Source organism: Podarcis cretensis (assembly GCF_951804945.1).
Source record: "Podarcis cretensis genome assembly, chromosome: 11".
Classification (NCBI taxonomy): Eukaryota; Metazoa; Chordata; class Lepidosauria; order Squamata; family Lacertidae; genus Podarcis; species Podarcis cretensis.
The window spans coordinates 13,621,581-13,633,577 of record NC_137180.1 but is presented as its reverse complement, the minus strand read 5'-3'; positions in this window follow the sequence as shown (position 1 = coordinate 13,633,577).

Sequence of the window (11,997 nt, the reverse complement as noted above, 5' to 3'; positions counted from 1 at the left end):
TGCAGCAGATGCTCTTTCAGCCACGCAGCGCGGATGATTTCATAGATGAGGTGAGTTTACTCATCGCCAATCACACAGGCTGCATCGCGCGCCCCACCCGCCGCCAGCCAGCACTGAGTCATCACTCCTCAAGTGGATGCTTTCAACAGCAAACTAGAACTCTACAGCTACAGTCACGGTGACCTTTTCTGTCATTCACCAAAACGATTCCCCCCTCCCCTGTTTCAGTTCCAAGTTAAACCTCTTGTGCTTTTTTTAAAAAATAAAAAACGCTGGGATCATTTCTGTAACTTGTACTGCCGTCATCAAAAGGCATTTGCCACCTTTCGGGATTCGTGCTTGAATAATTGCTTTCCTTAAAGGCATTCGTTCCTTCCCAGCTGCCTACGTATAAATCCAAAAATGATGAAGGCAGTAAACAATTTTCAAAATAAATAAACAGGAAGGGAGAAATGTGTCTGCCTCGCTTTCTTGCTTTATCTAACTCTGTTTTGGGGAAGTGTTTCTTTTCCACCTGGTGGCAGGCCAATCGTGGGTGAGTGTGACCTCTTGCACATCACACACAAATGTGTAGGACACATATATGCGCATGCAGGACCTGGGGCTCGCTCCTTAGCTGATTTGTGCAGATCAGCGCAATATGGGGATTGTCACCTCCCCCTTGCTCATCAAATAACCAGTCTGATGACCCAAGAGTGGGGCAATAAACCTCTCCACCCATCCCTGTCCCATATTGGTTTTATTGCTTTTTCTCCTTGTCACTGCCAAAATAAGTGAGGCCTTTTGGAGTAATTTGCTTAGTGGAGGGCAGCTTGGGCTGGTGGTTAACAACCCCTGGACTAAGCAAAACAGTAGGAATTATTTTTACTAACTCTGGTGGCAGTGAATTGGGTTCTCCACGAGCAGAACTCTGCTTATGCAATGGAATTTCCCCTTCCTCCCCACTGTGGGATGGGTTTTATGGGGTAGGGGAGAATATATTGATTGGAATTTATCCCTCCAGGCACCCATGTGTATGGGTTGAACAGAGTTCCAAAATCCCATCCTAGGCAGCAAAATTGAAAGCACAGGAATAAGGCTAAAAAACATTGTATTGAGCAAGTCCAGCTAACAAAGCATTCTGGCTTCCCCCTTCTTACCCTGCTTAACAAATAATAAGGCAACAACTTGCAAAGTAAGCTTAAAAATAAGATTTGCCTACTTTATAATCATGAATTGGTGCATCGCAGTGGCAGCAGTAAAAACTATGCAGGTAAAATACTTATATGTCAGGGAGTGGCTGGATGAAGAGGAGTGTAGGGAGGCACCAGCTGGGGAACCCTCTAAGGGAGCCTCTGAGGAGGAAGGCTTAGAGCCCAGGGAGTGGTGGTGGGACACTGAGGACAGGTCAGAATGAGAAGGAAGAGAGGAATGGTTGGATGCTGAAGAGGCAACAGGCTTTAGTGAGCAAGAGGAGCTGGATGCAAAAAGCAGTTCAGAGTCAGCTGATGAAGCAGAGGAGGAGGAGGAAGCATCCCAGGCACTTGCTACTCCTACTGTACTAAGCTCCCCTACGCCTTTGTCTCCAAGGACACAGAGGACTATGTGTGTAGCACAGGGATCAGCAAACTTTTTCAGCAGGGGGCCGGTCCACCGTCCCTCAGACCTTGTGGGGGGCCGGACTATATTTTGAAAAAAAAATATGAACGAATTCCTATGCCCCACAAATAACCCAGAGATGCATTTTAAATAAAAGCACACTGAAATATACTCAGAGTCGCAAAGTGATTTCATGCTCTTTAATTAGCTCATAGTGGTGAGGAGGAATGAATGAATGTCCCCTCAAAGTATCTGCCTTATATACATTATTTACACAATGAGCTGCACATGATTGGCTAATTCCGGAATTCTACTATAAGCCAATCAGGTTGTGGATTCACTTCTATCTGGAGCATGATTGGGTGGTTCCTGCCAACCAATCATACTGCTGCATTGTTCTAGGACCAATCAGACTGCTGCATTCTGAATCCTATTGTTCTAGGACCAATCAGACTGCTGCATTTGGATCCTATTGTTCTAGGACCAATCAGACTGCTGCAGTTTGGATCCTATTCAACTCAGTACATAACACACACATTCTACTCATGTAAAAACAGCTGATTCCCGGACCATCCATGGGCCAGATTTAGAAGGCGATTGGGCCAGATCTGGCCCCCAGGCCTTAGTTTGCCTACCCATGGTAGTAGAACAATGGGCACAGATCCCACCCCCTGGCGTAGTTTGAGGCTGCTTGGAAAACATCCGGCTGGGGAGGAGACTTAGGGGGAAGTAGAATGCAAAGATCTTCAGTCTTAGCAACTGTTTTATAGAGGCCATTCCTGTTTTTAGGCATTGCTGCCTTGTATGCTGTTTTCTTGAATAAAGAGATAGCATTTCAGCTTGTCTCTGCGTCTTGAATGCTGAGCTGCATCTGACCGAGCCGTAACATTATATTTACAGTATAACCAGCTTGTGCCTGAAGCTGGGCAAGCACAGAACACTCACGGCTGCTCGAAAGAAAAGAGAAAAGAATAGGAAGTACTATATGCTCCTTCCTCTCCAGGCGAAATGACATCACACAGAGCCCTCTCTACCAATTGTGTTTCTATGGTCTGAGTTTTTGCCTGTCAACATTACAGCTCTGTGGACTGAGCCCCTTCTCATGCTAACTAGCAAGAATATGCATTTCTTAGATTTGGCTGCTAATCTCCACACCCTCCCCGAAATCTGCTTCACTCCACAAGCGGAAGACTCTTGTGTTAGTGGAACACGAACATTGGCTACTGTCAAGGAGCACTACATATAAAAACTAGTTAGCATCGTTCAAGCAAAGCCTTAGAAAACCAATATTACATAAACTCTCTCGAAAAAGAGAGAGGAGCATTCCACTTGTATTTTTGTGGGGGGGCTGAAACTTGAACTCAGTTTTTGATAACTTGTGGTTGGAAGCACAGAGTCTGCATGCAGGGAAAGTAAAGCAAAACAACAGAAGTCAGAAGCCAATTTATATCCTTTCATCAGTTGAAATGAGACAGTACAAACTGTTTAACTCAGCTGTGGCGCTACAGCCAGCATGGCACATACAAACTAATCACTGTTCACAGTTGGTGTGAGATGGTGTCTGTTGTTTGCTTCTGCTTCCTGATTCTGGTGCATGGTGATCTGGGTCAAGTGGTTTAATCAGGCTGGATTGATGGGCGAGATGTGCCGCTTTCTAGCAGGTAGTTGGCGATGACTGTCTGCTATCTTGTAGTTCTATGATTCTATTTTTAAAATGTATTCCAACTGGGGAAGAGCTGTAGCTCGGTGCTGCGAAGTGTTTTGTATCTTAAAATCTGAAGCCCAAATCAAATACGATATGAGCAGCATGGCAGTGATCCTGAAAAATGCCTAGGAGTGGTTAAGCTGCATTATTTTAGGGCAGCCCACAGAGTTGCTAGCCTACTCAAAAAATTGCCAGCCTGCTAAAAGCCCAGTAGCTTCATTTCCAGGGTGTAAACAGAGGCTAGCGCCTTTTACAAGAATTGCCTTCTACCAAGTCAACTAATGGAGGAGTGTGTGATTCATTCCCTCCTCCCAACTATTAGATTTCCTCTGCAGCTACCATGGAAATCAAGTGGGCTGGCAGAGAAAGGGTGGAACAATTCATCCCTCCTTTACCAACTTGCTAAACTTACCTGGATGGAACTCCACGTCGCCTATGGTAGGCATAGGCAAACTTGGCCCTCCAGATGTTTTGGGACGACAGTTCCCATCATCCCTGACCACTGGTCCTGTTAGCTAGGGATCATGGGAGTTGTAGTCCCAAAACATCTGGCAGGCCGAGTTTGCCTATACCTGACCTATGCTTTCTAGGTGAACAGGGCCGGCCCTACTGTTAAGCAGAGTGAGATAGCCGCCTCAGACGACAAGATTTAGGTGACATGGAAAGGCCAGCAAAATGTTTGTTATTGAATTACTGTTATACAGTGGTGCCTCGCAAGACGAAATTAATCCGTTCCGCGAGTCTCTTCGTCTAGCAGGTTTTTCGTCTTGCGAAGCAAGCCTATTGACGACTTAGCGGATTAGCGCTATTAGCGGCTTTTAGCGGCTTAGCGGATAAGCAGATAAGCGGCTTAGAAAAAGGGGGGGAGGGAAAAAAACCCGCAGGAACTTGCAAGACATTTTCGTCTTGCGAAGCAAGCCCATAGGAAATTCGTTTTGCAAAGCACCAGCAAAACGGAAAACTCTTTCGTCTAGCGGGTTTTCCATCTTGCGAGGCATTCGTCTTGCGGGGCACCACTGTATTTTTACTGCCAGGGAGGAGGAGAGGAACTTGTGCAATTTTCTACCTCAAGTGCCAAAATAATTGGATTGGCCTCAGATGTCATGAACCTTGGCTTGTGCTTCAAGCAGCAAATGTCTTTGTCCATCCCAGCAGGGGAGCTGTTAGATAATCTAGTGTCATGTTTGCAAACAATGTTTGGGTGCTACCTTGTCCCCTCCATGCTTAGAGCAGCCACAAGGTGCAGCATGGCATAGGACTAATTCCACATCGTATTGGGCAAAAGACTTTGGATATAATATACAGTTTGAAGAATGGGAAAGGTTGTGGAAGGAAAGGATAAAATTTACAGCCTGCAATGCTTTGAAAAAGAATATGATGAAAATGATGTATAGATGGTATATTACACCAGTGAAATTAGCTAAAATGTATAAGACAAATAACAAGTGTTGGAAATGTAAAGAAAAAGAAGGAAAATTTTATCATATGTGGTGGGAATGTAAAAAAGTAAAGAACTTCTGGGAATTGATATATAATGAGATGAAAAAGATGTTGAAATACACATTCTTAAAAAAACCAGAAGCATTTTTACTTGGTATTATAGGTCAGGACATTAATAGGCAAGATGTTAAATTGTTTTTATATGCAACAACTGCAGCAAGAGTATTATTAGCCCAGAAATGGAAACAAGAAGAAATTCCGACGAAAGAAGAATGGCAGACGAAATTAATGGACTATGCAGAATTGGACAAAATGACAGGAAGGATTCAAAACCTGAGGGACCAGAGATTTACAGAAGATTGGAAGAAGTATATAAACTATTTGAAAAGCAACTGTAATCAACAAATTACGCTAGTAGGACTACAAGAGTTTTGTCAGGAGAAATATACGAAGTGTTACAAAGTATAAAAAGATAGAGATATTGGTTATGAGTTTGAAATGTAATAGGGAAGATAAGAAATGCATACTGAGAGATTAGATTGGAAAATTTTCAGACAGAATTGATTGGAAGTCAAAAATTTGAATAAGATGTAAAAGTATGTTTAATTACTGTTGAAAATGATATGTTAAAAAAACTAATAAAAAAATATATTAAAAAAGGACTAATTCCACATCGTAACACCAAACCATGTCATTCTCTGTCTGTAAAGAGGACATTTTCATCCATACTGCTAGGATGAAAAAGTTGGAGGAAATCCGCCCGTACTTCTAGAGACCAGCAATATCGACAAAGGGCCCAGTATCTCTCTGTAAGAGAATAACAACATTGTCAGGCCACAGATTCATACTTGGACCATCATGTACAGATTTGTTTGAAAGTTCTGGATTAAATGGACCATCGGTCTGGCTCAGTATAGTCCCTGGCTCTGATATATGGACCAAGATACCTTTGACCAAATGCACATAATTGTTTATGTTTGGGGTAACCATTTCCTCTGCCTCCCAACTCAGCCCAACTTCTGGTCCAATGGTTCATCTGATTTGTTTGGCAGAAACTGTGGCGGGTGTATGTGTGTGTGTGTGTGTGTGTGTGTGTGTGTGCATGTGCTACTGTTCAACACACATTTAGGTGGTTTGTGGACTGGACTGCAGATCTTCCCGTTTAGCCAAATTTAGTTAAACTCATATAAATAATGTCTATGTTCAAATAGAACAGAAGTGGTTCACAGGTCACTCACATTAGTATTCTCCCCCAGAAGGAATGCATCAATAGGGTAGCACCCTGCTTGTGGTTAACACTTAGCTGGAATGAAATATTCAACGCAGCAATAGAGAAATTAAAATAATAATTTATTTGTCAGACAAATAAATGATAGGCACAGTGGTATATGATTACCAAAGCTCTGCCCCCTTCCAGCCCTGATGGCCAGCACTTATATTTCCTCAGCCTAGCCCCCTTGCTCCTCCTTTGGCTGCCTCTGTCCAATCAGCCTGGTTGAAATTCCTATTGGCTGTTTGCTAGAACCAATCATAAAAGATACACCCATTTCCTATTACCTTTTATGGGAGACAAAGAGCTATATTTCCTTCTATCCATAAATGGCAGACATGTAGCCATATATCTTACATTTGCCTCAACAAGACACTTAATTACAAGATCACCTTTTCCCCCTGTTGCCCCTGCATTCCAAAACAAATGGCTAAAACAAATGGCTCGTGGTATTAAATTCTATCTAAACAGAGATCTTGGGTTCACATTCTCACACACCATCAATGAAATAAGAATCTAACATAATACAACATTTCTTACTTTCTAAATCCTTTGCCTAATTACATTAAGCCAACAAATCTCATACATAACACAGATAGCTTTTTAGAAGAAAAGGCCTTTGCAAAGTAAAAAGGAACTCAGTAAAAAACAGCTTCAAAAGAAGCCTCTTCAGTTTACACCCCCCTTTCCCAGCCAGCTGCTTTTCCCATTAGCTCTTCCCAAAATTTATTGCCCTTTAACTCTCTCAGTATACCTTAAACCTTAGAAAAATATGGCTAGAGTCTGATGAGAGGCACATGGTATTATTTTCTGTTAAACAATAAATCTTACTATTTACCAACTCTTAATTAGTGTTTTTGCAGCTTGATTGTGAATATGTAGGGTCAGTGTAACATTTGCTCCCAGCCTGTAATTCCCTTTTACAGCTTTGAGAAACTTGTCTCCTGCTACTGCTATAAATCAGGGGGGCCCTTGTTCAGGAGAGCAGGAAGATAAACAACTGCCAAAGTACTTAGCCAGCTGGTTTCTGCCTGGCATGAAACATACAAACATTTGCAAATATATCTTTAAACTCATTTTAAAATACAGGCCTTGATCAGATGCCTCAACAGGACATGGAACAATCATCAATTTAATTTTCTTTATTAAATTTATTTATTTGGTTTTTCAGATTAAAATGTTACAGTCACATGTCCAACATACAACATAAAAACAAGATTCCAAGGAATCTCTGTGCTTCCCTCCTCCCCTTTGTGGGTCCTATTGTTAATCATTTCCTCCTGCATCTTTTATAATAATCCAAATCTTTGACCTCCATTGTGTCCAAAATTCACCATTAAACTACAAGTGATATTCCAATCCTACCAGCAATTTTAACTGTTTACAATGGTCTTTAAGTTACAATGTCAATTTAATTTTCAAAAACCCTAGAGCCCATTTATGGCGTCATTATTGTTGTTTTCATATTTCTGTTATCTGCATTATGATGTCACACTGTTCCACACTGTGCATGTTCAAAAATGCATATGTCATTCACTATTTTTTTTTCTAAGGAGCAGGCCTACCCTGGACACACGCACTCAAGGAAGAAAAGCATGGTGCTGTATTTTTTTTCAAAGGGAAAAGATTATTATCAGCAGCAGGCAGCATCTGTTCACCAGCAAACACATCTGCCAGTTCACACAGATTAAATAATCACATTTCCAGTCATTATAATCTTTTTTTAATGTCTTCTCCACAACCCCCCAAAACTGGCCTGATCCCAGCACCCAAGAACGGAGCTGTGGCGCTAATTGCCCTAATCCTTGTATTGTGTATTTTTCTGCTTTGTTGAGTATTTTAATTATGGACGGTTATATTTTAATGTTTGTGCAATTAGCTTAGAAGCCTAATTTGGTATTAAGTGGAATATAAATTAATAAAGAGGGATACGGGTGGCACTGTGGGTTAAACCACAGAGCCTAGGACTTGCCGATCAGAAGGTTGCGGTTCGAATCCCCACAACGGGGTGAGCTCCCGTTGCTCGGTCCCTGCTCCTGCCAGCCTAGCAGTTCGAAAGCACGTCAAAGTGCAAGTAGATAAATAGGTACCGCTCTGGTGGGAAGGTAAATGGCGCCACAACCCCAGAGTCGGGCACGACTGGACCTAATGGTCAGGCGTTCCTTTACCTTTACCTAAATTAATAAATAATAAAATTTCTGCATCCACAACATATAGAAACCATTCTCTGGTCTTACTGTGCCAGTGTCATAGATGTTCTCAAGAAAAAAAAGGACCAACTTGGATTTCTTTCTTCCATTACTGCATTTGTTTTGGAGGGTGATGAGGACATGAAAAGGCTCAGGCTTATGAGTTTAGGTGCTTCCAGATGGCTGTTTATTGTGGGCTCTTCGTACAGACAAGTTTTTTTGCAGTGTCCACACAATGCCAGTGTCTCCCAACAACAACAACATTAAAATCTGGATTTTACCTTTCCAGGGAATATCTGATGAACAACCCATTGCAAATTAACTGTTTGCAATACCTGAGCAACACATTTACAATATTAAACCCTCGTCTGTAAGCACCTTTTTTTTTAACAATAATTTTTATTAGTTTCCAATTACAACAATCCAATGATAGCCTCATTTTAGCAATGCCAGATTATAATACAGTTACTAATCCCAATCATTCAAATGCCAAATTATAGAATTTAATTTAGGTGGCCTCCCACGTGCTAGATTTGATAGTTTGATGATTTACTTTATTTCTGCATCCCAAAATCTTATTCATCTCAATTACCCTCCAGTCAAAATAGCAATCCTTTATACAACAACTGCAATATTAATGACATCCATTCATATTAAAAAATTAAATGATTATCTCTATTAAATTCATATTAAATATTTGTATTAAATATTAAGTGATTATCTGTAAGCACCTTTAGACACTCTTGATTCCACACTGGTACAGTGAGTGTTTGAAACCAGCTCTCTACACCTAGTCTGCTTAACATTCAAGGCCCTATTTCAAGAATTCATAGTTATATTTTGTTAGCCAACTTGAGACAGGTTGAACTTGACAGAAGCCTATTGATAATGGAAGCATATGGTGATTTAAACGATGCTCCCAATTTTGTGGATCTCTGGAGGAAACCTGATAGGTGCTGAGGAACATCTGGTTCCAAATGACTCATTCATTAGAGATGATGATCTTCAATGCAATGTGTCCTCTGGCAACGAGCGCATGGAAATTAAGGGGAGCGAAAGTGTCAGAGGGAAAATTACACACCAATGGGGCATTTAATGGAACGCAACATGTACAGGTGATTATATGCAAATACCAGAAACTACAATGCCATGCAGAGTGATCTGAAGTGTCTGGTGCCAAAGGAAAAATAGTGGGGATGTTAGCAATCTACTGGTTTGCTGATCAGCAGAATAGAGTCATTCTTGGACATAAAATCTCTAGACAAATAGTGGTCACATATATCTAAGAAGGGGTAGATTCCCATAGGTTTGGAAATGGACTGCATGCTGACTGGGGCTGATGGGAATTGTAGTCTAAAGCATTTGGAGGGCACGGGTGAGCTCCCAGGGTGAGCTCCCAGGGTGGTGCTGTGGGTTAAACCACAGAGCCTAGGACTTGCCGATCAGAAGGTCGGCGGTTCAAATCCCTGCAACAGGGTGAGCTCCCGTTGCTCGGTCCCTGCTCCTGCCAACCTAGCAGTTTGAAAGCACATCAACGTGCAAGTAGATTAATAAGTACCGCTCCGGCGGGAAGGTAAACAGCTTTTCCGTGTGCTGCTCTGGTTCACCAGAAGCGGCTTAGTCATGCTGGCCACATGACCCAGAAGCTGTATGCTGGCTCCCTCGGCCAATAAAGCGAGATAAGCACCACAACCCCAGAGTCGGCCACGACTGGACCTAATGGTCAGGGGTCCCTTTACCTTTACCTTAGACAGGTGAAGGCTATTTGAGAGGGTGTTTATTTTTCCAGTGGCTTTATAACAGCAAAAATCTCCTTACATTACAGTTACTGCAGTTAGTGCAAAAATGAAACCTGTTCTAAATTTGACACTTAAAAAATTATTGCAGGAACCTTTTTAAAAATACCGTATTTTCCCATGTATAACACGTCCCCATGTATAATTTGGGGGCTCCAAATTAAGAAAATGGGGGGAGATTGCCCAGAGTTGCTGAGCTTTTTTTAAGGGGGAATTGACGAAAATCACTCACCCTGGACTTCCATCCTCCCCTTTGTGGGTCCTATTGTGAATCATTTCCTCCTGCATCTTTTATGATAATCCAAATCTTTTGCCTCTCTATTGTGTCCAAAATTCACCATTAAACTACAAGCGTTGTTCCAATCCTACTAGCGATTTTAATTGTTTACAATTTTTTTAAAGATAAATTATTATTTCCCCCCATTCAGTATTAAAATTTTGGTCTTCCTGATTTCTGATTCTTATGGTCATTTTTGCCATTTCGGCACAATCCATCAACTTTATCTGCCATCCTTCTCTGGTAGGGACTTTATCTTCTTTCCATCTGTGGGCCAATAACATCCGTGCAGCCATGGTCACAAACATAAATAGGCTTTTCCGCTCCCTTGGGATTTTGGCACCTAGAATTCCTAAAAGGAAGGCTTCGGGGGTTTATTTTAAGAAAAAGCTATGTTAAACATTTTTTTTTCAACTCATTATATATCATTTCCCAAAATTCTTTTACTACCTTACATTTCCACCAGTAATTTCTACTGTGGCTCTTGTGGTAAAGCAATTTTTTTCATTGGGGGCACCAATACAGCTCCTTGCTAAAGGCACAAGGGACTTCTGCCTCTAATCCAGTGGTGGGGATGAAGAGAAACACACACACACAAACCAATACTATCTACTGTATAGCTTTTTGGTTTCTTTCCATCTCTATTCCCAGCACTTCCTCTGAGTCACAGATTGAAGAAAATGGAACAGTGCCACTACACTGCCAGCAAAATATTGAACAAAATTAAATGAATCAGTTAAACCAAAAGGAAAAAAAGAAAGTAAACAAGTCTGTCAGATCTCTTCTGGATCTATGGCAGCCTCACTTCCACTTTCAGTTGGGATTAGCCTTCCCATTTGTTTTTGCTAGGCAATCTCAAATCCCTTTCCATCCATATGGATTCCTTTAGGAAAGTCTTTTGAGGACCACATTAACCCTTCCTAACCTGCTTCTCCTCCACTAATTGAGTGTGTTTCAGGGCCTTCCTCCATCACTGTCTAATAATAATAATAATAATAATTTATTTATACCCCGCCCATCTGGCTGGGTTTCCCCAGCCACTCTGGGCGGCTTCCAACAGAACACTAAAATACAATAACCTATTAAACATTAAAAGCTTCCCTAAACAGGGCTGCCTTCAGATGTCTTCTAAAGGTTTGGTAGTTGTTTTTCTCTTTGACATCTGGTGGGAGGGCGTTCGACAGGGCGGGTGCCACTACCGAGAAGGCCCTCTGCCTGGTTCCCTGTAACTTGGCTTCTCGCAGTGAGGGCCCTCAGAAGGCCCTCAGCACTGGACCTCAGTGTCTGGGCAGAATGATGGGGGTGGAGACGCTCTTTCAGGTAAAGTTATAGGTAAAGTAAAGGAAAAGAACCCCTGGATGGTTAAGTCCAGTCAAAGGCGACTATGGGGTTGCTGTGCTCATTTTGCTTTCAGGCCAAGGGAGCCAGCATTTGTACACAGACAGCTTTCCGGGTCATGTGGCCAGCATGACTAAACCGCTTCTGGCACAACAGAACACCGTGACAGAAACCAGAGCATATGAAAATGCTGTTTACCTTCCCGCTGCCACGGTACCTATGTATCTACTTGCACTAGCATGCTTTCCATCTGTTAGGTTGGCAGGAGCTGGGACAAAGCAATGGGAGCTCACCCCGTCGCACGGATTTGAACTTTTGACCTTCTGACTGGCAAGCCCAAGAGGCTCAGTGGTTTAGACCACAGCACCACCTCCATCCCAAATAAACAAGCACACAATCACTGA